The following is a 27,682-nucleotide window of genomic DNA, read 5'->3' as shown; positions in this document are numbered from 1 at the left end:
GAAATGCATGTACAGTCAGGGGTGCCAGCCATATTCCAGTCCAGAAATAAGTTGCTAATTTATGCAGATTTTACTCTTGTTTCACATGGAAAACATTGCATATTTGCACCTGGATAGCTCTGTTGGTTAGAGCGCTGTGCTGATAACACCAAGGTTGCAGGTTCAATCCCCGTGTGGGACAGCTGCATATTCCTGCATTGCAGGGCGTTGGACTACTAGATGATCCACAGGGTCCCTTCGAACTCTAGGATTCTATGAATCCCCCAGGCTTAAACATTTTAAAATGCAGCATTTCTGCCTACAAGGCTTATATATGCAGCTGAGACCTTCCTGTTGCCACAGCTACAAGAGAATATAATTGTTGTGGTGAGATTATGACATACGCAAGCTTTTCCTGAGGGGGCCTTAATTTCATTGGAGTTTGGATCAGCTCAGAAGTGGCTCAGGTGTCATATTCCATTACCTACCATCAGGGACTAGAATTCCAGTCCAGGGTGGTTTGAGCCTCCTACCCAAAACACTCACCAATGAGAGCTGGGATGAAGGCACAGGTGTGTTTAAAACAACCCAAGTCAAGCACAGGGCATCAGTCCAAGTCCAGAACATAATCCCAAGGCAAGGACAAGCAACCATCCAAGGTCAATGCCAAAAAGAATCTAAATAGAGGAGCTAGGTTCAGATTCAAGAAGTCGGGGACCTATATTATGGCCTCCTATACCACATCCTAGTCACAGCTGCTGGTGCTAAATTTGTTTCAGGTATTATTGCTTGTTCTCGTGGCGAACCCCAAGTCTCACTGAGACCTCCACGGGTGGTGAGGAGCATTGTCAGAGACTTCTGACTGAAACAAGAGCGGAAACTGCTGGTGTTTGCTTATACATCCCCTGTCTGGAATAATCAGGGGAGCCAACTCGGGCCCCAAATTATGGGTCCCCAGCGGTGTGTGCAATGTAAGGTGACATCATGATGTCACCTTACGTCACATGTTACACAGCAGCGCCTGGGAACCCCATAAGTTGCATCGGAGGCCCCACGGTGCGGGTGCCAAGCATCTTCAACAATTTTTTTTGTGGGTGCCCAGGTCCCCAGTGTCTGGAATAGAAATCAATGCAGTGAATATGATAAGTATTCACTGCTTTTGTTGCTTTCAGTTCGCAAATGATATATGATTGATTGCACGCACCCTTTGTGTTGTGTTTCCTTTCCACTGAAATAACTTATGCAATGAATTATGTAAATTATATAATTCCACGACATTGAGACAAATTATGTAAAATTTTAAGGAAGATGAACTGCAGCAGAATGGAAACGGTCCTGCATGAGACAAATGAAGAGCAAAATGGAAAACAATGCCTTCTTACATCCCTACTGTTGAGTTGCATACTACCTCATCACTCTTCATCCTGGATCTTTTGGTGTTGGCATTCTTGAGAGCTGAGAGGTGGCTCTGTCTCCTCCTCCAACAGCCACAATCCTTCTTCAATGGGTATCACCCAGGAAGATCCCACAAAAGAATCGTCAGCACTGGTTCCAGGGGATCCTGTTTGCTCTCCAGGGTCCTTGGTCTGTAGGCTATCAGGTTTTCCTGTGAAGACTCAGTGTCTGGTAGTGGGGTCAAGGCTAGGCATGAGTGACACCAAGAGATGAGCTTGTAACTTGGCAATGATTAGTCTTTTTCAAATGTTGTTGCCATCACTAGTCATATGTCACGTTCCATGAACTAGTTCCACCATTTATCTGTTCAGAAAGAAAATATTTCTGTCTTAACTCATCTTGGTTATCTGCCACAGGAACAATTTCAGATGTGTTAGACCAAACATATGCTATTCATTCAAAATATTGGGATAGATAGAAAAAACTCATTGGAGGAGCAGGCTGAGGAAAAAAAGTTAATGACACATAGGGGTGTCGGGAAATTCAGCTGTAAACAGAAGCAGAAAATGCCGTGGTTTATGTGTTCATCTATGGTCAGGAATGAAAATTGGTCAAATGAATACAAATCAGTATTTGCTCACAATGTTTCATCCAAAAGAGATCTACAAACACTATCTAATTAATGATGTTTTTCAGATTGTTTTGACGTTTCATTTACATTGCAGCAACTGCTTTCTGCAGGGTTGATCAGATGTTCTTGTGTGTACACTGATCTATGCAGTATGGTAAAAGAAAGATGACTTTTTATTCATTGATAGTGATGTGTTCCTCAACATAGATGGATTATTCATTCATTCATTTATTTTAGCATTATCTTAGCTTTATATAAGAGAGTTGGAGCCTTTCTTTAGTCATCTTTTTCTGCATTACAAAATGCGCTTGAAAGCACCAAGTGTTGAAGTTGTGATCCTTCGAACAAGATTCTCTAAATCAAAAGGGACTGGTTTCACTGCAGTTTGAGCTTGCCAAGAAAGGTCTCAAGGAGTAAGCTGCTAAGTTTGCAACCATGGCTTCCCCTTTGTCCAAACATTGGTGTCATCACAACTCAACTTTGTGCCACCACATCCCCTACCACACAGTGGCGTAGCGTGGGGGGTGCCAGGGGTGCCAGCCGCACCGGGCGCAACATCTGGGGGGGCGCGCTCGCTGCCTCCGGAGTCGCCGAAGAGCCTCCAGCGCAGGCTGTAGCAGAGCCGCATGTCTCGCGGCGCCCGGCTGAAGGCGCCTGGCAGGCAGCGGCTCTCAGCGCTCGCCGCGGAGGACGCACCAGGCAGCCCCTCCTCACAGCCCCGCCTCCGCCGCCGCTGCTGCAGCTGCTGGGCCGTTGCATTTTCCTCGCCTCTCTGCCCCCTCCTCCTCGGGGCAAGCGGCGTCGTTTGGGCAGCAGCGCCAGCGGCAACTCGCATGTTAGGGGTTGGGGGGGCGCAAATTACGTGCCTTGCCCCGGGTTAGGGGGCGCAAATTACTTGCGTTGCCCCGGGTGCTGATAACTCACGCTACGCCGCTGCTACCACAGGGTAGGAAACCTGTGACCTTCCACCAGTCTGTTGGACTGCAAGTCTCATCATCCCTTATCTATCACTGACCACATTGGCCAGGGCTGATGTGAGCTGAATGAAATTCAATGACATGTGGAAGGCCACAGGTTCCCCAACTCTGCTCTACCACATCACAGTGCATGTCACAGCCAGTTGGGGGGGAGGTCAAAATGTCTGAACTGGGAAGGAAAACCATAGTTGTATGCTTTGTATGGTATATTTAATTGTAAATCAAGGGTAGCTAAACATGAACTGGATTGGTTACTCAACCCCTTGACCCTGTCTTCTCAATCCTGCTCCATACATTGACGTTTCCTCTCAGGCTTTTTCCAGCTTGCCCCAGTGCTCTTTATTCCCACTGTCTTTTTTGTTTTCCTCAGAGTCTTTATGCCTTTACCGTGACTAACTAGATTTTCCCCCAGCTCCTGCTTTCTATCAAAGACATCTCAAATACTTATTTAGTCAGTGCTCGTCTGCCTTTATGCATTACGAGGAATGAATGAGAACTAGTTTTTCATTCCTAATGGCTGCATAAAGGCTATACTAGCCTACTTTCCCCCAGCTTCTTTACTTGAACATTTCTATCATAATACTGAGAGTACTGAGAGTTTAGGGATTGTTGTTGTTTTACCAAAGAGTATTTGAGATGCTCTCCTTGGAACCACTACCAATCTATTTTCTGATATTCTGGAAGACACACTAGAATTAGTATGGCCTCAATAGTACATTTGCTTTTTTTAAAAAACCCCCGATATTTATTGAGAATTTAAAATTACAGAGAAAAAAGAGAAAAAGAGAAAAAGAAAAAAGAAATTAAACAATACAAGTCAATAAAAAGAAAAAAGAGAACAAAACACACAATACATCAAATCCAAAATCAAAGGCAAACAAAGAATTAAAAACAAATCCAATATTCCCAAAACTTTATCTTTCGTTATCTTGTTTCATCGACCTCCTCACACCTCCCTTTTTTGTATTCTAGTTATTAATTATCTCAGCAAATCCTTTCCGTCTTTCACTATGTTCTGTCATTAAATTATCTTAATTTATTTTAACCTTATCTTGCCATAAAAAGCCCTAAAACTCAAAAACTTATTTGTACATAACTCCTTATAGCATTTCTACTAAAGCCAAATAGTTTCATTCCAACATTTTATCTAACACTCATTAATTTTACAATATTTCTCTAAATGAATTTTTAAACTTTCTTCCAATCTTCATCCACCGTCTCTTCTTCCTGGTCTCGGGTTCTGTCAGTCCTTTCTATCCGTTCCATTTAGTCCATCAACCTGGTGATCTTCTATCCAAGGCTCTTAAAATAGTACATCTGCTTAAACGACTGTTAAGCTAAGCTTAAATGCATGCTGTTGTACTTATCTGAATCTGTGGGAGCTTCACTCATCTCTATTCCTGCTACTGTTGTGTTGCTTGAAAATAAACTGTGGCCTGGCTTAGCATTATATCTGATCCTGTGCCCTTGGTTTGTTTCTCTCAAACAAGCCATGAGTGGTAAGCCAAGAGTGGTCATGGTTTGGAGAGGAACAAAGCACAATCTTGGATTTTGATGTAACCCTAAGCCAGATCTAGGCTTGCTTCCTGGCAGCAGTGGAATGGTGGAGAGAGAAGCATTTGTGATTTCAATGGCTTGCACCAGCACACGGCACACTCACATTGAAACCACTGCTTAGTTTAAACCATAGTTTAGGGCTTATCCGCACTTCCTTTTGCTCCAGTGTTTGCACCAAGTGCTTTTTTTAAGGGGCAAAAAGCAAAGAAACTAAAAGCTCAGACACACAGCTTTTAAGTGTGGATCTGTGCCTGGAAAGAGCTGGGCAAAATGTAGGTATGAATAAGCCCTACGTTTTAGCAGTTTGAAAGCACGTCAAAGTGCAAGTAGATAAATAGGTACCGCTCCGGCGGGAAGGTAAACAGCATTTCTGTGTGCTGCTCTGGTTCACCAGAAGCGGCTTAGTCATGCTAGCCACATGAACCGGAAGCTGTACGCCGGCTCCCTCGACCAATAAAGCAAGATGAGCGCCGCAACCCCAGAGTCGGTCACGACTGGACCTAATGGTCAGGAGTCCCTTTACCCTTTATCTTTACCTTAACTATGGTTTAAAGTGACATGTGAACCAGGCCTATAAGTTAATGAAGTGTGGCCTACAATTTCAGATAATAAATAAATAAAACAAATAGCCATAGAGGAAGTTGAATAGAAAAATAAAGAAAAAAGCTCCTGTTAACTGTCTGCTCCCAAATCTCGCTTTACATGTGTATCACTGTAGTCTACAAACATGTTGGTTTGGCATCTGTTCAGAAGTTGTTGGTGAATAAATATGTGATTCATGTTAGGGACGTGGGGAGGTGGTGTTTGTACTCTACCAACAGACGGGTGTAGTAACAGTTTCACATGCAAACTGACTTCCCCTTATTGCATATGGATGCAGAACAAATTGTGTGTGGGGGAGGAATCCTCATTTTAAGAACAAAAGCTCTATGGAATAGAAGAAGAGTGTTTATTGCTAACCCAAGGAAATATTTACAAGCTTTTCTTTATTTCATTCAAATGTGGGGAAATTCATATCTCTATAAATATCCGCATTAAAAAGCACTGTATGGATCTTCCTTGTATTTCTGCTGTTTTTCTCCTTACTGAACATAATGCAAATCAAAGAGGCACGGTGACCAGAGTTCCATATTGATGCTTGCATTGAAAATCACCAGCGGTAAGGGAATTGCATTTCCACCCCCACCCTCCTTTAGCAGGTTTTTTTTACACATTTTCTGTAGAAAAGAGGCGAGGCTGATAATTTCATTTGATGTGCAATAGTAAGCTCTATGAGCGGTGCCTATTGCAGATACATTTCCTTACAGAAATCTAGATTACTGTCATTAGTGGGATGACAACTAATTATTTGGCCTTATCACCAGCGTCGTGTATTTGATTTTCTGCAAATGACTCTAGTGGCCCTCATTCATGCACACATGCCCAGCCAGTTTTTTAAAAAACACAAAACAAAAAGATGTTTGGCATTCCAGAACTATAACTAGATCTAAGTCAAAATGGAGGGCACATGTTGTTGTTTTTTGGCAATGACAGAAAACACCCCCTTTATAGCAAATTTTTAGTGATTCCTTCAAAGGAACTTAAAATATTTGCCTATTCAGAATGAGGACAATGCTTCCTGCATTGGCTTTGTTTTTACTCGGTGATGTAGCATTATGACTTCATCCCGTTCACAATATGTTTGCCGACTGGCTGGAATGATCCATGGGAGAAATGTAAAGTATTGCACTTGGGCAAAAAAAATGAGAGGCACAAATACAAGATGGGTGACACCTGGCTTGAGAGCAGTACATGTGAAAAGGATCTAGGAGTCTTGGTTGACCACAAACTTGACATGAGCCAACAGTGTGACGCGGCAGCTAAAAAAGCCAATGCAATTCTGGGCTGCATCAATAGGAGTATAGCATCTAGATCAAGGGAAGTAATAGTGCCACTGTATTCTGCTCTGGTCAGACCTCACCTGGAGTACTGTGTCCAGTTCTGGGCACCACAGTTCAAGAAGGACACTGACAAACTGGAACGTGTCCAGAGGAGGGCAACCAAAATGGTCAAAGGCCTGGAAACGATGCCTTATGAGGAACGGCTAAGGGAGCTGGGCATGTTTAGCCTGGAGAAGAGGAGGTTAAGGGGTGATATGATAGCCATGTTCAAATATATAAAAGGATGCCACATAGAAGAGGGAGAAAGGTTGTTTTCTGCTGCTCCAGAGAAGCGGACACGGAGCAATGGATCCAAACTACAAGAAAGAAGATTCCACCTAAACATTAGGAAGAACTTCCTGACAGTAAGAGCTGTTCGACAGTGGAATTTGCTGCCAAGGAGTGTGGTGGAGTCTCCTGCTTTGGAGGTCTTTAAGCAGAGGCTTGACATCCATATGTCAGGAGTGCTCTGATGGTGTTTCCTACTTGGCAGGGGGTTGGACTCGATGGCCCTTGTGGTCTCTTCCAACTCTATGATTCTATGATTCTATGACTAATGCAGAAAGGCCTGCCCTCGCTCAGGAGTGGCTTCATTTGCACTCAGCGAGGTCATGTGGTCAAAGCTAAGTGCCTGTCTCTGACTACAAGATTCAACATTTGTAAATCAACTCACTTCTCACAGGCTGAAGTCCTGCTTCTTCTCTGCTGAGGGCAGGGAGTGAATGTCAGTGCATGAGAGAAATGAAGATGCAACAGGCATGGGAGGAGGAAGTAGAGTCCTCTCTTCCCCAATATGTCCCTTTGTTGCCCAGTCAGTGGCAGATGCAATTGTAATTGTGAGAAGTGTCCCTCTACATTTACGGTGAGGGAGGCATAGACCAGCCTAGTCTGGCCCCTTTCCCCTTTCCTCATCCCGCTCATTAGAACTTCCATTTTCAGACCTTTGTTGCTTCTTATGAGGCAGCAGATAGTCATGCACAGCACATCCCTGCCTCTCACCGGGATTAAATTAAGGATTTCTGGATGCACCAACAGATGGAGCAGATGACCTTTGGAATTGCTACACCTGATGCTCCATTGGGAAAGAGCAGGATTGCATCCATATATCTAAGCTTGTATGCAATTACTCATTCCTATATGCCATCAAAACTAAACTTAGGTTTATGTGCCCAGGTGCTCAACTGGAGCCAAAGTACTTTTGCCAGATTATGCAGTCATACCATCTGTAACACACAACTACTGAATAAAAGATCTTAAGACATCCAAATAGTCTGAAAAGAGCTGCTTAAATTGATCTAAGGCATAAAAGAAGAATCTCTTTTTATAGGGATCCAAACAATGCTACTGTTTCATCAACCACTCTTTGATCCAACCTATATTTGTCAAAAATATTCAAGATAACTCAAAACAGTTATTAAGAAGCCCCAGCTTCCTTGATTCTGATGTGACTCAGATATGTAATAGAATTATTTCTGTATACATTCCGCAATGGTTGTTCTGCTTGCTAGTACTTGCAAACTGAAAGTGCTTGCATGAAGTATACAAAAGTAATTCAATTCAATGTGCATTTTAATTCAGACCTTGAAACTAAGATTCATTCTATGCAGTGGTCTCTGTATTAAATGCAGTGCTATGAAAAACACCCAAAAGTTGTCTCAGATTCAAAAATAAAAATAAAAATGAATGTGTATGTGTATGTGGTAACACCCTTCTGCTTGATCACTACTTGAGATGCATTTGTCTCTGTGCTGGGACACAAAATAATTAAAATAAATTAATTTCTAGATATTGCTGCAACATCACACATACCAGTGACTACATAATATGAGGTTTAGTTCGCAATTAACCAGATTCCTCATTAGACCATTAGCATAAAAGCCTATTTACAAACAAAATTAGATTTTTTTAAAAAAATTAAAAGACGTATGGTAAACAAAGGCCTGCAAGTAAAAGCTGCTTCACACAACCAACCTGATTCAGTCAGTATGGCAGCTGAATGGCTCTGTGCTGAGCTGAGTTTGTAGCGAAGCAATTGCTTGATAGCTTCACCCCATGTGGGCAACATATTGAGGGCTACAGGTTCCCTTCCCATCTCTGTTCTTGACCACCTGCACACAGGCTCTTTCTCCAATAAAGCCACCCCTTGCACCCTTCACCGAAACTAGAATTGTGAATGGATGTTGCAGAGAGGGTTTCTCTCGAAGGCAGCATGTTTAAAAACATCCCATGACATCAAGCTGGTTCGATAGCTGCATAGACTTCACCACAACACACGGTGCAACATCCCAAAATAGTACAAAGTAATAGGAAGATTCTTTATACCAGTCAGGCTAGAGAGAAGACACATAGCTCAGTAGCAGAGCAGCTGCTAGGCGTGCAGAAGACCCCCAGGTTTGATCCCCCAGTACATCCAGTTAGGTCAGGGAATATCCTTTCTCTGAAGCACTAGAAAGCTGCTGCAGATCTGCACGGGCAGCACTAAGATAGATGGACCAATGACTTGGTATAAGGAAGCTCTCTATTTTCCTGTTTGTCCATCTAGTCCTTTAGTGCCCATCCAGACCAGGGACTCTCCAGGGACTCTTAGGCAGAGGTTGTTCTCATTTCCAGCTACCTGGTCCTACCTGTACCTCCAGCTATCTGTGGAGCCCTCCTTCCTTCCCTCGATGCCCTAAGCACATGCTTATTTTGCTTACTGGTTAATCCAGCCCTGCCAACTCCACTTATTCCCCTGAGTCATCCTTTCTGCACAATTCCTTGCCATGCATGTATTCTTACCCATCACCCCACTTGCTTCCCAGGATAAATTAATTTTGTTAATTTTGCATGTTAAGTACAAAGAGGCATTTTACAGTACCTACTTTGAGCCTTAATATATTTACAATGCAAAAGAAAGATGTGAAAATGTAATAGATTTTTGTAATGTTTATAAAGCAGTGTGTCATGATTTGGTGATTTATTGGTTTTAGGCAGAAGAGTATTGTCATATGGATTTGAATTAGCATTTAACTAAGGTTTTTATTACAACCTGAGATTAAGAGAAAGTTTTTTTAAAAAAGTATTAACAAATCTGTAGCTAAACTAAATTATAGGATCTGATTCCTACTGCCAATAATACAAGACAGAGCTTTTCAGTGCATGAATAAAAAGGAGGGTTTGCAATGGGTGTTTTATCAGTACCACCAAATCAGGCATAGATGATTAAACATGTTAGAGGGTTTGATAGCATTGAAATCTCCACTGAAAGGATCATCGGCTGAGAAAATATGCCGGGCGCTTCCTAATATAAATTGGAAACTAATTTATAGGAATTTTCAGAGGAAAAGAGACAAGAGCCTTGGGAACAAAAGTGACCACAAAGAATTTGAAATGTGCTTATCAATCTATACAATATATGATTTGAATTTTAGAGTGTGCAGTTTGGGATTGGTGGGTTCAAAAAAGTCTCATATATGTATCTATCTTTCTCTTATAAACACACACACACTTAAATCTTACCAAATTTTCCTTTTTAAATGCCCATATTGGCTAAAGGGTGTATACGGTGTTAACGGAGGAGTAACACCTCTGGAAGGGGACATGTTGTGTTCCTTCTGGGGTAGTAGGTCCACCTTTGGTCCCTACTCTGCACTCAGATCCTAGAAGCTGTCAGCATCCGACAGCAGCCAGACCCCAGGAAACAGCTTCAACTGGTCAGCTAAACCAGGTGGGGCTGAAACCCTCAGTGAGTTAGGGACGTCCCCAGTATGCAAAGACAGGCTCTGGTGAATTGAGCAGATGAGAAAAATAGTAGGTCCAACAGTCAAGAAGGCAGTTATCACAGATGCTGTAGAGGGAAATGAGGGGCAAATGGGGCTCATCAACCTGGGAGGTTAGCTCAACTAGGGGCAGGAAAACTCTGATCCTAAACCTCTGCTGCCTTCTCATTCACCAGAAAGGCTTTGGGATTAAATTCATGCCTGCTGCCTTGTGGGACAACTTCAGAAGAAGAAAAGGCTAAGGAGTAAACCCTACACAAATCCTAAGATGGTTGGATGCCTCCTTCCAGCAACTCCTGCAGCCAAGCTGGTGCCAAATGCATTGCTCTGCTTTCCTTTGGACCACATCAGAATGGCTGAGAGGGGGGTCTTGCTGTCCAAGACCCCCATACACATTGCCCGGGTTAACGCCCCAGAGAAGTCATTTTGCTGCTGCTAATGCAGGAAAAGCAACATGGGAGGCAGCAGTTATGAGTTACAGTGGTGCCTCGCAAGACGAAAAGAATCCGTTCCGCGAGTCTCTTCGTCTTGCGGTTTTTTCGTCTTGCGAAGCAAGCCCATTAGCGGCTTAGCAGATTAGCGCTATTAGCGGCTTAGCGGGCTTAGCGGATCAGCTGATAAGCGGTTTAGCGGCTTAGCGGATCAGCTGATAAGCGGCTTAGCGGATCAGCTGTTAAGTGGCTTAGCGGATCAGCTGATAAGCGGCTTAGAGACTTGGGGAAAAGGGGGGGAGGAAAAAAACCCCCGCAGGTACTCACTAGACATTTTCGTCTTTCGAAGCAAGCCCATAGGAAATTCGTTTTGCGAAGCACCTGCCAAAACGGAAAACCCTTTTGTCCAGCGGGTTTTCCGTCTTGCGAGGCATTCGTCTTGCGGGGCACCACTGTACACCACTGTAACAGGCGTTGTGATTCTCCAGCAGTTTGACTTCACCATCAGAGGCACACTTCATTGTCTCTTGCAACAGAAGGATGCCAACAATAAGCTTGGCTAAACAAAGAAGCCATGCAGAGTAACCCCAGCTCGTACCCTCATCGGCCCGCACAAATTCAAGGCCGTCTGCACTGGGGAAGCCTCCTCAAGATGCCAAGACTACTGCATGATGTAGAACTCTAGAATCAGGGAGCTGTGGACGTGGATGAAACTATTATACTTTTGCCTGCTCTCTCCAAATTTGTTTATCCAAGACAGCAAACAGATGGATGTGCAGGTTGTCACATTGCTTCACAGCCCCCATTCCCTGCCAAATATTATTATTATTATTTTAAAAATTCTCCATCTTCTAGGAGTCTCTTTTGACAGAAGGGAGGGGTCTGTAATGAATAGAGGGAAGCATAGGAGGAAGACAAAGCGGAGAAATTCCTTGCATGGCTCTTTGAAACCTGCTAACTGTGTGTGCAAGTGCAGTTTGTTACCTGCCAGCTTAAATAAATGCCTAAAGATATCATTAGTTTAATGACTGGCAGCACAACCATATTCACAAATGAGAGATGACAGAGCCTCTGGGTTAAGAATTACTCCAAGGGTGTTTTAAGGAGCAATATATAATATGAAAGAGCAAAGTCAAGGGACCAAATCAAGATAGAGTTGCCTTAAGACCTGCTAAAATGCTTCCCACCCTGTTTAAAGCTGGTGACTTTGGAGGAGGTCAGGTTCCAGGAAATCACATTCTTCACACCTTATTTGCAGCAGTTCCCACCTGTGAGCATAGTCCAAGCTGTAATGTGATTGATGCTCTCAACTTGCTAACAGTTCCCCCAATTCTCTCTAATTCTGGTCTACCCAGAAGACACTGCCTACTGCTGCCCCTGGTCTCTGGGCTGCTCCTTCTGTCCCAAAGAGAGGTGCCTCCTCGCCCTGCCCCACAGGGGTCTGAGAAGACTCTGCCCCCAGCCTTAGTGGCCCAACAGAGACTGGCCAAAGGTGAATGTGAAGCCAGCACCTTACTCACCTTGGGAGGCAGCAGTGGCGGCAGCAGGCACTGCTGGGCCTATATGGAAGAAAGGCTCCCCATCAGCACTGGGCTCTCAGCTCCTAGACAGGTCTTCTACAAAGCAAGCACAATGAAGGCCAGCACAGCGCCGGCTGGCCCAGACTCCCACTTGTCTGTGCAGCCTAGGACCCACGTACCTACGGGACCGCCTCTCCTGGTATGCCCTGCGGAGAACCTTAAGGTCCACAAATGACAACACTTTGGAGGTCCCAGGTCGCAAGGTGGTTAGATTGGTCTCAACTAGGGCCAGAGCCTTTTCAGTACTGGTCCTGACTTGGTGGAACGCTCTGTCACAAGAGACTAGGGCCCTGCGGGACTTGACATCTTTCCACAGGGCCTGCAAGACAGAGCTGTTCCACCTGACCTTTGGTTTGGACTCAGTCTGACCCTTTGTTTCCCTACCCTTATGGTCTTGATTTATCGGCTACTTTAAGATGAGGCAGCATTTTAAATTGCATTTTAACCTGTATTTTAAATTGCCCCCCCAATTATGTTTTTACTGTGATTTTATTGGTGTTAGCCGCCCTGAGCCTGGCTCCGGCCAGGGAGGGCTGGGTATTAATAATAATAATAATAATATTAGGAGCAGCCCTAGAGGACCATTTGCCTGGGGAGCTTGTAGCCAGGGCTGCTTCAACAAACAGCTGCATAAGCCTTTGGGAGGCAGAGACGCGAGAGGGCATCAGAGGAAGGCACCCCTGTGCCTGTGGCACCCCTGACCATAATTCAAGGCACCCCAGGGTGCCACGGCATACTGGCTGAAAACCACTGATTTAAAGTACTATGATACCACTTTAAACAGGCATGGCTCCCCCCAGAGAATTTGGGAACTGTACTTTGTTAAGGGTGCTGAAAGTTGTTACAAGGTGCCTATTCCCTTCCCATAGTTTGCTGGGAAAAGGGATTGTTCCTTAAACCACTCTGGTAATTGTAGCTGTGTGAGCAGCATTTGGAGTTCAGCATTTTGACTGAAATGAGACTTGAGCTAAAGAGTTCAGTGCATGTGCAGAACCAGGCTTCTCTTGAAAACCCTTTTATACCAACAGGCCTAGGCAACTGTTTAAATTTCCTTGATTAGTCAGCCATCTTAATTATGATTTCTGTATTGCCTTTGTGGCGTTTTATGTGTTATTGTACTTGTGGCACACTTCCCTGATATTTCATATGAATTGATGGTATTCAGTTTTTAAATATATATGTGAATAAACAAGCAAACACATCTCATTCGTCATTCCAAGCGAAAAAAGACCTTTGTGGGAAATAATGTGCCATTCGTTTTGCTTTTGAGCTTGACAAGTTGGCATTTGGCAGAGTGAAGCAATCTGATTCAGAAGGCACCATGAGGGAGAGACAGATGAAAGCAGGTGCCAGTGTGTCTGAATGAGGCATCAAGATTCTTTAAAGTGTTGGCTCTGGTGTGAGGCGTTTGGGATCTGCTTCAGTCAGCAAAATGTCTTTGGTCTTAGAACATGGGTAGATTTGCATTTGGACAAGATAATTAGTGATTTCAGGAGCCTCCCCATCACTAGCTGAAAGTTCAGCTTCAGTACAATTGACCTATGGTAGTTACAGTGCATATGATTTTAAAATGGCTATGACAGCAGTAACTGGAAGAGCTGCAGGAGAAAGGGGAAAACACATTAGCCAGAATTGCATTCAAGACTGGTGGGACAAATCTGTCAATTTCAGTTTCTCATTTTCCCAGCATTAAATCCAGTTTTCCACATTTCCATCTTCATTTTAAAAAATGCTCATGAATATTTGTAATAATTTTAATGTGAATTTCTCCTAATATAAACATATTTGTATGTGACTTTGCCGACCATACACATTTTTGTAAAGCAATTTCCCTAAATGCACTTTTGTCTGTTATTTTTCAGGAATATACACATTCTTACACACACCTAGTGTGTGGCTTTCTGTGCACATTATTTGATTAAAGAACTGCATTGCAAAATTCAGAGAAGTGTGACTGTTGAGGGACAGCTGTGTTTCAGTATGCATATTGTTTTTGGAAAGTGAGAATTAGGTAGGCAGTTAAATGTGGACTGAATTGAATTTCTGCCCCATCCCTATAATGCATGAAGGATATAGCCTAAGCCTAAGTATGAGGAGTGATGGCTAGAAAAGCCCTCTGGTCCCCTTGTGTTGGCTCTACATCCTATGGGTACCAATCAGGATATGGCAAGGAAATTCATTATTCAGTGGTACCTCGGGTTAAGTACTTAATTCGTTCTGGAGGTCCGTTCTTAACCTGAAACTGTTCTTAACCTGAAGCACCACTTTAGCTAATGGGGCCTCCTACTGCCGCCACGCCGCCGGAGCACGATTTCTGTTCTTATCCTGAAGCAAAGTTCTAAACCTGAAGCACTATTTCTGGGTTAGCGGAGTCTGTAACCCGAAGTGTATGTAACCCGAGGTACCACTGTACCGTATTGGCCCAAATATAGGCTGCACCTTTAAAATTCAAGGGGGGGAGAGACAATACCCAAATCTAAGATGCTTCCTTCAAATTGGCAGCAACCACATGGTCCGAGAAAAATATTGCGGCCCTAGAGAACCTACACAGTGCAGCAGGGGGGAGGTTTGCAGAGGGTGGCAGCAGACTGCCTGGGCACCCGCAACGTGCTGCCAGCTGCCCCACCCCATGTTGGGCAGGCACCCCCCTCTCCCTAACAGGGATGGTGGGGGCTGGCTGGGCAGGCAGCAGGGGATTGCAACAGCAGCCCCCACTGGCACTTACCATCCCACTGCCCGCCGCTCCCAGCACTGGATGCCCCCCCCATGACAGCAGAAGCCCACAGCATGAAGCATTGGCACCAGCCGCTGCCGTCAACTACCCGCCACCCCCGCTTGCTAGGGCTCCAGCAAGAGTTAAAGGCTTGGAAGCAGCAGGTGGGCTGCGTACCGTTGCCCCGTGCTCCTGGGCTGCACTCCGGGGGGGGGCTCACCATGCTGCTTTGCCGGCGGCCTCCCCCTTCGTTCTGACGGTTCAGGGGAGGTTTGGGAGCGGCGGGGGGACGGACCTCATGGTGGCATCCTGGGCTGTTTCAGCAGGGATATCATAAGGTTGCGAATATAAGCCACACCTTAACTTTTCAAGTTAGAATTTGGAGGGGGGGAAAGGTGTGGCTTATATTTGGGCCAATACGGTAGGAATAAGTACCATCCTCCATGTCTTCTAATGGTCACAGTGACCTTGGCTGGGATGAATAGGGAGCCACACAACTGGCTGATTAAAAGTATGTGTTCATATCCTTTAAACTTTCTCAAGTTCCCACTCACTGGTCTTCTCTCACTCCACTCACTGGTCACTCATTTACCTTTTTTACCTACCTCCTCTGACAACTTCTGAGGTGAATATTGCACCACTGATTGTATCCCAGACTGGTTTAAATTCCTTCCTTCTTTAGATAATCAGGCAATACCAAAGGTTATCATTCCTGGTTTAGTTTTATAGATGTCATCCTGAGCATCAAATATCTTGTGCCATTATTCTTACTAATTATTATATTATTAGAATTTAATCATGACTATCTACCCCAAAAATAAAAAAATGTTCAAAGCAACTTACAACTCCATAAAATACAGTTGAGATATTTTACATCACAGCTGCCATAACTCTTATGTTGCACAAATGGTATTTTGTGGATATGAATCCATTTACTAAATCACTTATTGCAGCTTTTGTGGGAATGAATCCATTTACTAGACTATGCCTGGACAATACAGCAGACAATGAATTTTCAAAAGAGCAGAAATTGCATGGCATGTGCAAAGAGCAAACCTATTAGGGAATAATGTTTTCCTATTAATCTGCGGTGAAGAGATTTGACCCTGTCAAACAAGGAGATGCTACTGTTTACCCTGTGGAGATGTTAACAGATTTTTGCAGAGATACTTCTTTGAAAAAAACTGGAAAGTAAAACTTTTCTAGCTCAGAATATCTAGGATAATTATGAGCTGAATTCAAACCTCTTAGAAGTTTGGGCTCAGACCAGAGAAAGTTCACATCCTTTCCCTCTGACACTTATCTAGCAGTGCTACCAGCAGTGATAGAGGTGGAAACTGTGGTCTTCATTAGGCCATGCAGACAGCATTGTAGGTATGAGAACACTGAGGAACAAAAATTTTCTTGCATTGACACCTGCAGTTGTTCTAACCTAATTTCAACATGCTGATTTCATATCTGAAGTTGGTTTTGTTCTGAAAGCTCTAGGGTCTTTTTTCTGCAATTCCTGTTTTTCACTTTTCACCATAATCTTTGTTTTTCACAATGCAAGAATTCAATATTTTATTAAACACATAGCCAAAGTAGTACAATATGAGTATAAATGTAAGTGGCTTCTATAGCACTGAACATGACATGCATAGCATTGAAAATGACATGTATATCTATGTACAGTTGGAAGTATGCAAAAAAAATGTATTCCCTTGGGATACACGGTATACTGGGGAACAATTTTTCATTTTCTTTTGCATGAGATTTTTCAACTGTTCTTATATGTTCTTTCAATGCTGATTTCAAATCTGAAATTGATTTTCGTGTACATGCTATAGTTATCTTTCAATTTCCGACTTTTGCCGTTATGTCATATTTACACCGGGGATAAGTGGACACTGACACGTTGGTCTACCCTAACCACATGGTAATTATTGTTTTGCAAACTTATTTTTTCTTTATTTTTACAGTTTTGTAACCTAAATATTTGTATTTTTCAGATTGGACCATGGCTTCTTCAAGCAGACAAAAATGTGTAAACAAGCCTGATGCCTTTTGGTATACTTTTTTTGTCTGGTCAATACAAAGGGTATCGGCAAGAAAAACCGGCATTCTGTCACCTATCCCACTATTACTTCAGCAATTAGACTTATCCCGTACTCTGAGGAACTCCCAATTCCAGTTTTTAAGGGGTTTGTCTCTTCTGAAGATGACGGAAGTGAACATGGTGAGGAACATAACTGGATCATCTGGATCTCAAAATAGTTAACATATTGCTTGGACAACAGAAAGGCTTTACCAAGTACCTGAATAACAATTGTAGATACCACTAGGAAACAAAAATAGCAGTCACTTTTGTGATCCTTGGGTTCTTGCCAAACCATGGGAACCCCAAAAGGTATACTCTTCCGTTTTCCTTTTTCCCAGTCTCTAAGCATTTCCTTACAATTGTAACAAACAATATGTGGAGCTCATTTCTTGTCTTGGTCGCCCAGGGGAATTTCAAAATAGCTTTTATAGGCACACCTCACAAACACTGTTATATTGCGTCTTTGACGAGGTAGTGCGTAGCAGCCACATACATACATAACAAAAGGCATCTCTGTAAGATGGTGTGGCGTTTGCCCTCTTAGGTGTGTGACAATATACTGGGGTCATAAGGAAAGGGTTAACTAATTTTAAAATGACTAACCAATGGGAACCCAAGGGGAGGAGTTAGAGTTAGGGTGGTTAGGAAGTCAGTCTGAAGTTAGAGAAGAGAAGGAGAGGATAAGTCTGTGGGTTGGGCTAGTCTGATGTGAGAGAGTGAGAGAATCTGTTAAGAGGAGTCAGTCAAAGAGTTGATATAATCAGTCAGAAGGTATTAGGAAGGTATAGGCCGGTAAAGAAACTAAAGTTAAGAAACTGACTGGAATATTATCTGAGAAACCATAAACTTGTTATTGCTTATAAAATAAACTTGTTTATTTGGTTCAATTTTAACAACTGTCTGGACTCAGTGTCTTACCCGAGAGTAATGGGTTGGTGGCAGCGGGGAAGCGAGCACAGTGGTTGCACAGGGATCAATAGACCATTAAACATCTGGGGACCCTGTGTGATCGCCACAGATGGCAGCAGCCTTTTGGCAAAGCAGAGCTGCTTCTCATATTGAGCAAGCCTATGCAAGCATAGATGCTTCATCTATGCACTTGAATCTTAAAGCCCACAAGGGATTGTCTCATGAGGGTACTGGCCCATAGAATACGTTTACTATGTCTGGCATATGCAGCACAAAATGGATTGGGGCATTAGCAGCTGTGTGCATGGCCCATCTATCTATTTATCATTCCTTAGGAAGCAAAAATGTTATGCCACCTAGGATGTTGTTAACTATTTATTTTATGTTCACTTATAGACAGGTACAAGAAAGGAAGTAAGCAATCAAGAATTGCTTGCAAATCAAGAGGCCACTTAGCTACAGAAATAGACACTGAAGTAACAACATATGGTTACGGTGAAGGAGAAACTTGTTAATTATGCCAATCAGGGTTATATTCAGAAATCTAAAGTTAAACAACTTTCAAACAACCATTTGTTGCCCATCCTTGTCACTGCCCATTTCTCCTCTCCTGCTACAATGCTGCTTCTGCTACCTGCATCCATGCCATGGTCTACTGCAATGGCAAGACCACTGGAAGATCACACCAACTTGGAAGAGCCTACTTGTGTGTGCATGTTCCTATTCCATTCAAGAACATAAAAAATGGCCTATCCAGTCTAGCATTCTATTCTCACAGTGGCCAGCCAGATGGCCACTGGAAGCCCACAAGAAGCACAAGAGCACTACTCCACCCTGCAGTCTCCAACAACTGGTATTCAGAAACAACCTCCAACCTTGAAGGCAGAATACAGTGGTAGAAGAAGAAGAAGAGTTTGGATTTGATATCCCGCTTTATCACTACCTGAAGGAGTCTCAAAGCGGCTAACATTCTCCTTTCCCTTCCTCCCCCACAACAAACCCTCTGTGAGGTGAGTGGAGCTGAAAGACTTCAAAGAAGTGTGACTGGTGCAAAGTCACCCAGCAGCTGCATGTGGGGGAGCGGAGACGCGAACCCGGTTCACCAGATTACGAGTCTACCACTCTTAACCACTACACCACGCTGGCTCTACACCACACTGGTACCTCGGGTTACAGACACTTCAGGTTACAGACTCTGCTAACCCAGAAATAGTACCTCAGGTTAATAACTTTGCTTCATAATGAGAACAGAAATCGCATGGCAGCGGCACAGCGACAGCGGGAGGCCCCATTAGCTAAAGTAGTACCTCAGGTTAAGAACAGTTTTAGGTTATGAAGGGACCTCCAGAATGAATCAAGTTCTTAACCTGAGGTACCACTGTATAGCTATCATGGCTTGTGCCCATTAATAGCCTTATCCTTCAAGAATTTGTCTAAGTCTCTTCTAAAACCATCCAAGCTGGTAGTCTTCACTGTCTCCTGTGAGAGCAAATTCCATATTTTATTTTATTTTTTTATAAAATTTTTATTGGTTTTACAAAATTTTTAAATAACAAACAAACACTTAAAAAGACAAACATACACGTATAGTTTCATAACATATTTTCATAAACCTCTTTTCTTGGACTTCCCCTTACCCCCCCTTTCTGCATCCCGATGTCCATAATTTTTAGCAACTCCCAATTGTTACTTCCAACCTCTGTCATCTTAGTCCTCTCTATATTCTGACCTTATATCACTGTATCCCTTTGTTTCTAAAAACCACAACACTTTAACATTCATTAAGTTTATAATAGTCCTTAAGATAGCTTTTAAATTTTCTCCATTCTTCTTCCACCGTCTCCTTTCGTTGGTCACGGATTCTGCCTGTCATCTCAGCCAATGTCATATAGTCCATCACTTTCATCTGCCATTCTTCCAGAGTGGGTAGATCTTGTGTCTTCCAATACTTCGCGATGAGTATTCTTGCTGCTGTTGTAGCATACATAAAAAAAGTTCTATCCCTTTTTAACACCAATTGGCCGACAATGCCCAAGAGAAAGGCCTCTGGCTTTTTAGGAAAAGTACATTTAAGTACCTTTTTCATTTCATTATAGATCATTTCCCAGAAAGCCTTAATCTTCGGGCACGTCCACCAGAGGTGGTAGAAGGTGCCTTCAGTCTCTCTACATTTCCAACATTTATTATCGGGCAAATGATAAATTTTTGCCAGCTTGACTGGAGTCATGTACCACCTGTAAACCATTTTCATAATATTTTCCTTTAAGGCATTACATGCCGTGAATTTAATACCAGTGTTCCATAACCATTCCCAGTCAGCTGACATGATATTGTGCCCAACATCCTGTGCCCACTTAATCATAGCCGATTTGACTGTTTCGTCCTGTGTACTCCATTTCAGCAACAAGTTATACATTCTAGATAAATTCTTAGTATTGGGTTCTAATAACTCAGTTTCTAGTTTTGATTTTTCCACCTGGAAGCCAATTTTCCTATCCTGTTTAAAAAACTCCATTATTTGGCGATATTGAAACCAATTTTGTACTTTATGTTTCAATTTCTCATGGCTTTGTAGTTTAAGCTTATCTCCATCCTGTTCCAAAATTTCCCAATACTTCGGCCATCCGACCTCCATATTGAGTTTCTTCACTGCTTTAGCCTCCACTGGTGACACCCATCTAGGGGTTTTGTTTTCCAACAGATCTTTATATCTTATCCAAACATTATATAGTGCTTTTCTAACAATATGATTTTTAAAGGTACTATTAACTTTGTCATACCATAGATATGCATGCCAACCAAAAGCATTGTTAAAACCCTCCAGATCCAAAATGTCCGTATTCTCGAGGAGCATCCATTCTTTCAGCCAGCAAAAAGCTGCTGCCTCATAGTACAATTTTAAGTCCGGCAGGGCAAAACCCCCTCTTTCTTTTGCATCTGTCAATATTTTGAATTTAATTCTGGGCTTTTTGCCCTGCCAGACAAATTTCGAAATATCTTTCTGCCACCTCTTGAAACATTCCATCTTGTCAAGAATCTGCAAGGTCTGAAACAAAAATAGCATTCTAGGCAATACATTCATTTTAATCACCGCAATTCGGCCTAACATTGACAATTTCAAATTTGACCATATTTCTAGATCTTTTTTGATTTCTGACCAACATTTTTCATAATTGTCCTTATACAAATTCACATTTTTAGATGTCAAATAAACCCCTAGGTATTTCACCTTCTTAACCACTGTCAGCCCTGTCTCTTCTTGGAATTTCTCCTTTTCTATGTCTGTTAAGTTTTTTCCTAAAACTTTGGTTTTTTGTTTATTCAACTTAAATCCAGCTACCTGGCCAAACTGTTGTATTATTTCTAAAACCTTTTTCGTACTAGTGATTGGCTCTTGTAAAGTCAGTACTAAGTCATCTGCAAACGCTCTTAACTTGTAATGTTTAGCTCCGACCTGCACTCCTTTAACCTGCTGGTCATTCCTTATCATATTCAGCAACACCTCCAGAACTGAAATAAAAAGTAATGGGGAAATTGGGCACCCCTGTCGTGTTCCTTTTTCTATCTTAAGTTCCTCAGTTACTACGTTGTTTACAATCAATTTAGCCTTTTGTTCAGAATATATTGCAGCCATACCATTCTCAAAACCTTGGCCTACCCCCATCCCATGAAGGTTCTTTATCATAAAGCTCCAAGAAATATTGTCAAAGGCTTTCTCCGCGTCCACAAAAATCAGTACTGCTTTAGTGTTTATATTCACCTCTAGCTTTTCCAAAATGTCTATTACATTCCTTACATTGTCTGCCAGGTGTCTTTTGGGGAGAAAGCCTGCTTGGTTCTTATGAATCCTTTCCATCAACACTCTTTTAAATCTTTTTGCCAAAATATCTGCAAAAATTTTATAATCCACATTAAGTAGTGATATTGGGCGGTAGTTCTTCAGTTGAGTCTTTTCAGTCTCTGTCTTTGGTATGAGTGAAATATATGCTTCTTTCCACGATTCAGGTGCCTTCTTTCCCTCAAGGATCTCATTGCAAACTTCTTTTAGTGGTTGAATCAACCATTCCTTCAACGATTTGTAATATCTGGAAGTCAGTCCATCTGGTCCTGGAGATTTGCCCAGTTGCATGTTCTGAATGGCAGCCTCTATCTCTTGTTCTGTTATTCTCTGGTTCAGATCCATCTTACTTTGATGAGAGATTTTTTGTAATCCATATTTATCAAGGAATTTATCTATATCTTCTTCATTTTGCGGGCCTTGAGTATATAGCTTTTTAAAATAACTCAAAAAACAGTTTCTAATTTCATTAGGTTTAGATATATTCTTTCCATCCACTTCTAGGCTTGTAACCGTATTTAATTTCTGCCTTTTCTTCAATTGCCATGCCAGAAGTTTGCCACATTTATTTGCTGATTCAAATGTCTTTTGTTTCATTTGTTTTATCTTCCATTCAATCTCTTGGTTCATCAATTCCATATATTGTGTTTGATATAACTTAATCTCTCTTAAAATCTCCTGGGACTTTGGTTTTGTTCTTAATTTTTTCTCTCCTTCCTTTATCTTTTCCAAAATCTTTTCTTTTTTCTCATTTTGTTTTTTTCTCTTTATTGAATTTTGTTGAATCAAAAAGCCTCTCATCACCGCTTTACTTGCGTCCCAGATCACTCTTTTTTCCACGTCGGCCCTCAAATTTATTTCAAAGTAGTCTTTTAGGGTTTTTTGGGCCTTCATAAGGATCTCCTTATCTCGAAAGAGGGTGTCATTCATTCTCCATCTGAATTGACCAGTTGTTGTAAGTTTCATCTCCATCCTCACGGCATTATGGTCGGAGCAAGTTTTTGGGCAGATTTCCACCTTCTTAACCTTTGGAGCCATACCACTAGTAATCCAAATTTGATCGATTCTGGTCCAGGTCATCATTGCTTGAGAGAAAAAGGTTCCCTCTCTCTCCAGAGGGTTCCTTGTTCTCCATATATCTATCAAGTCCATGTTTTCCGTCATTTCGAAAAAAGTCTTAGGAAGTCTCCCTTCCTTGCTAACTGTTAGTCTTTGTGCCTTGTCCATGTTAGTGGAGACCACACCATTCATGTCTCCCATGATTATCATATTGTAATCCAAATAGTCCATCAGGGTTTCATGGAGTCTCTTAAAGAAGTCAGATTTACCTTCATTTGGTGCGTAGATTCCAACAACTAAAAATTTTTCTCCTTGTACTTGTATCTCCACTGCCAGATATCTCCCTTGTTCATCTTTAAATATCATTTTTGGAGCCCATTTCTCTTTCACATATATTACAACTCCTCTTTTCTTAACTTTATCTGATGCAATAAATTCTTGTCCTAGTCTTTTATTTGTAAGTAGTCTCCTATGGGCTCTAGTTATGTGAGTTTCTTGTAGACATATCAAGTCCAGTTGTTCTCTGTTCAAAATATGGAACACTTGTCTTCTCTTCAAAGGCCCATTAAGTCCATTACAATTCCAACTAAGGAATTGCAGAGCCATCTTATTATTTTTCTGAAACTCCTCCAACAGCTCCAAGTTGTTGGTCTTCTTCTGATGGTGGTGGTTTTTGTCCAAACGAGAGATTCAGAATGTCTAGTACTCTCCTCTGTTCTGCAAGTACGTCCACTGTCCCCTTCTGCAGGTCCTCCTGATTTCTTGCCAAGAATTTGTCTTTGTCTTGAATAGTCTTTATCTTCACCTTCTTTCCCCTGTAGTCAAATGACAGTCCTTGTGGAAATTCCCACCTGAAGCGGATGGAGTTTTTCTTCAGCAGAAGAGCCAAATCCTTGTAGAAGTTTCTTAAATCCAGAATATATTTTGGAATATCTTTAAAAATCTGTATAGCTGAATTTCCAATTTGCAAGGCCTTTTCAAAGTGTAGTCCTAATATTTTGTCTCTTTCGTCCTTGGATCTAAATGTAATCAGGCAATCTCTCGGGGTCTTTCTGTCCTGCTTTTTGCCCAGTCTAAAAGCTGTTGTAATTTTGAATTCGTCTTCTTCAAGATCCCAGCAGTCAACAAACTCCCGTGTCAGATATTCCGCGAGATTGTCTCTTTCATTCTCTGGAATCAATCTTAATTTCAAATTTCTCTCTTTTCTCTGTAACTCCCACAAGGCCAAAGTTGCGTCGTGCTCATAAACCTTCTTAGCGATCGGCTCTAATTTCTCTTGTGTCTCTCCAGCAGTAGCTTTAGCATCTTCAGCAATTTTACGCGTGGTAGCATTTTCCTCCACCAATTTATTTATTGATTCTGTGTTCTGGTTTAGTCTTACTGATATTTCTGTTAATTTTTGTGTATTTTCTGAAGTCTGTTTTGTCAGAGACTCCAAAGATTGGTTTATTTTAAGCAGGGCTTCTGTCACGGCATCCATAGAGACAGCCGTCCCTTTTTCTTGTCCTGTTGTTCCTGCAGATCCAGTAGCTACGCCTGAAATTGAGCCTCTTTTCTTTGTCTGTTGCTGCAGCTGTTGTTGTTGTTGTTGCTTGGTCTTGGCTCTTGTAACTATCTCTTCTTGTGAGCCACTCATGTCAAGGTCGTTTCCCACGGGAGCTATTCCCCGTTGGAAAATTCCACTGTCCCAAGCTGTGCCAAATTTTACTTTACCCTCTAGAGGGAGCAAATCAAAATGGCCAAAAATAAGATGTCCAAGTACAAAGACAAAGGAGAATATCCAAAGATGTAGAAAGAAAAGTTTTTTAACACAGTTAAAGCAAATATAGCTGGAGGCTTGTAGCTACAAATTGCCACAGTTTCCCAATATATACTGTTTCATCTTGTAATGTACTGTAGCCAGGCACTGTATAAACTTTGTATCGCAGTATCACTTTTACAGGAGGAAGTCAGTTCAGTGTCCTATTGTCCTAAAAGGCAGACCGTTTCATACTTTTAATAACTGAGACAGCAGAGGATTTTTACTTTGAATAGATCGTGCAGTTACTAAAGTCTCTTTCACCTCCCCTCTGCCCTGCTAGCTAGAGGGGAGATCTGAGGTCTGAATGTCCGGTTTAGTTATATAAAAAGCAAGTTTCAACGGATGCAGATTTAGAGTTCCGTTGCTTTCACTTTCATGCAGTCGGGGGGAGGCAGACTTCCTTGATTTAACTTCCCCGCTTTTAGCCCGATTTTCAGAATTTAAAGGGTCCCAATTGTTTTCAGCTCCTACTCACGGGAATTCAGTCCAAATTTTCTTTCAGGAAGGAATCGGCGCTCTCCGCTTATGGCGACGCGGCTTCACTCCGCAGGCTGGGTAACGACTCTCAGCACCGCGCTCACTCCCGATGCCGCTCCGTAGCCTTTAAAAAGGCTCTTTCGCAGTACCGGGGGGCGCAAAGGTGCCCACCGAATCTCCTTGTTCTCAGGCTTCAGCGCCTGAGATTTTAGGGGTCCCCCGCTCGCCGTAGCGGGTAAGACCCGAACTTGCGGAGCAGTCCTTCTCCGGAGCTCGGAGGTAGGACCGCCATTAAGCGCTGGCACCGACCGGAAGTCTCTCGCAAATTCCATATTTTAACAATGCTGTGTGAAGAAGTGCTTTGCTTTGTCTGTTCTGAAACCTCCAATATTTGGTCTATGTTTCAAAGGAGGAGGAAAACTTTTCTGTATCTCCTTTCCCCATGCCATACATAATTTTACATAAACGTATCCCATCTTGTCCCCTGCTTGCCTTTCCTCCAAACTAAAAAGCCCCAAATACTGCAACCTTTCATCAAAGGGGAATTGCTCCATCCCTTTGATCATTTGGGTTTCCCTTTTCTAAACTTTTCAAACTCTACAATATCGCCATCACTGTATACCTCTCTTTTAAAAGCTCATTTAAGCCTTTAGAAAGTGCAGACATTTGCTATGAATGCTACGGAAGGAGAAACTTGTGAGAAATTGTCTGCATTCATCAGGTTCACTTTCTCTTTAAGCAGCTCGGAGTTTTAGGGGCATCTGGGGAGTTCAATGGTAGAGTTGGGTGGAGAGAGAGAGATACAAAATGCCAACTAGTCCCTAGCTCATAGTTCTTATTTGCTTGTTTTCATTTTATGGCAACTAATTAACATGCTGCAGGCCAGGTCTAATCACCTCTGTAGTGTTGCTTAAATATAATGTTTAAATGTGCTTGCTGGGGGTGGGGTGTTGTGGGTATACCTTTCCTAATGTCATCTTAACTTCCTTAATGATTCAGGGCATTTAAACATAAATTTTGCCTATCTCAGTAGTGAAACCTTTGCAGTCATACAGTGGAACATGGAAACTGGAAGGAATTTGAAAGAGACAACTGCAAACTGATTTAATGAGTGTGTTTCTTGTTCCTTTGAACATTCGTGATCCTGAGTACAGACATTACTGTTTGCCATTTCTAATTTCCCACCCCCAAATATGATCTCATTACAATTCTCCTCTTGGGATTTGGCCTCTTTCATATTACTAGAAGGTGGTGGGCACAAAATTTCTTGGAGAATGAAGATATTGACAGTTGAATGGAAGTAATGTGCATCAATGTGACATCACTAGATAGGAAACACTCAGGACCAGCTTCACCATTAGGCAGAGTGAGACAGCTGCCTCAGGCAGACAAATTTGGGTGTCGTGAAAGGGCAGCACATAGTGAATTATTTAATTTACTCTTGTTGTGATTTTTACTCCCTGAATAAAAGCGTCGGTGGGATTTTCTGTCTCAAGAACACAACAACCTGGCCAACCTTGGATATCATGCATTTTGCCTTGGGAGAGTCATTTTCTGTTCTGCATCAGACAGAAAAATGTCCTGTGCAGGCCCTGGAAATGCTGGTTTGAAAAGGGGAAGGACTGCAGCTCAGTGGTAGAGCCTCCACTTTCCATGCAGAAGCTCTGAGGTTCAATCCCCAGATAGGGTTGGGAGAGAAACCTGTCTCAGGTCTCTCCTTCTCTCAGACCTCAGTCTCTGCAGCTCGGGAGATGTCGATGGGTTACTAGACCCAGAGGCCGCCTCAGCCTCTCCTGACCCAACTGGTAGTGGAGCAGCTGTAAGTGATAGCCCAGCTGAAGGCAATGAGGTAATCCCCACATCTGGAGCCAGGGCAGGCTCAGGCCCCTGACTTGGCCCAGCTGGTGCTTGTTGCAGGGGAACCTGTGCAGACTGGGGCTCTTCAGAATCAGGCCCCAGTCTAGGTTCAGCTGCCGCCTGAGGCAAAGGATCCGGTGCGGACTGAAACTCCACTGGCTCCGAATCTGACCCAGAGTCCCAGGCCATCACAGGAGGGGAGAGTGCTGTTGTACTCAAGCCCTGCTTGTCAATTTCCTAAAGGCATTTGAGTGGCCACTATGAAAACAGGCTGTGGAACTCAATGATCAAGTAGGCATATCTTATGCTCTTACTTATGAATAAATATTCATAGCATTGCTTTGACAATCACAGCAGAAGGGTTAGCTTTTATGTTTCAAAAAACTGATTAAATTATTTGTCTTTGTTTCCTTGATAGAAAGAATCCCTACCAGAGAAGAATGGCAAACCAAGCTGTTGGACAATGCCAAATTGGCAAAACTATCTGGAAAGCTCAGGAACCAAGAGGACCATAACTTTAATAAAGAATGGGAAAAACTTACAATTTACTTGATAGAGCACTGTAAGCAGATGAACACATTAGCAGGATTGCAATAACACTTGTAACATAGAAATTACTATGGACAAATGGTGAGACATAAAACTTGGATGATGAAATAATACGCAGTTGAAAATGTTTATAATAGGACCCACAGAGGAGAAGGTGGGAAGTCTAGAGATT

General features: G+C 42.5%; 1 protein-coding gene and 1 long non-coding RNA gene across 2 annotated transcripts in view; one reads left to right on the top strand and one right to left on the bottom strand.

Moving 5' to 3' along the window:
• The window catches only part of DGKB (diacylglycerol kinase beta), a 303,881-nt gene that overhangs the window by 258,483 nt on the left and 17,716 nt on the right, over window positions 1-27,682 (bottom strand). Inside the window, exon 3 of the mRNA XM_082193914.1 lies at window positions 1,388-1,737. The gene's annotated coding sequence lies outside the window, so the exon portion shown is untranslated. The remainder of the gene's footprint in view (window positions 1-1,387; window positions 1,738-27,682) is intronic.
• LOC309515832 lies at window positions 26-27,682 on the top strand. Its single transcript, XR_014212688.1, has 3 exons — window positions 26-551; window positions 759-814; window positions 27,380-27,682. It is a non-coding gene; the product is annotated as an uncharacterized lncRNA (long non-coding RNA).

The sequence above is a fragment of the Podarcis vaucheri genome (genome assembly GCF_965113315.1).
Source record: "Podarcis vaucheri genome assembly, chromosome: 12".
Lineage (NCBI taxonomy): Eukaryota > Metazoa > Chordata > Lepidosauria > Squamata > Lacertidae > Podarcis > Podarcis vaucheri.
The sequence above is the reverse complement of the archived record's forward strand: the minus strand, read 5'-3'. Positions and strand labels throughout refer to the sequence as shown.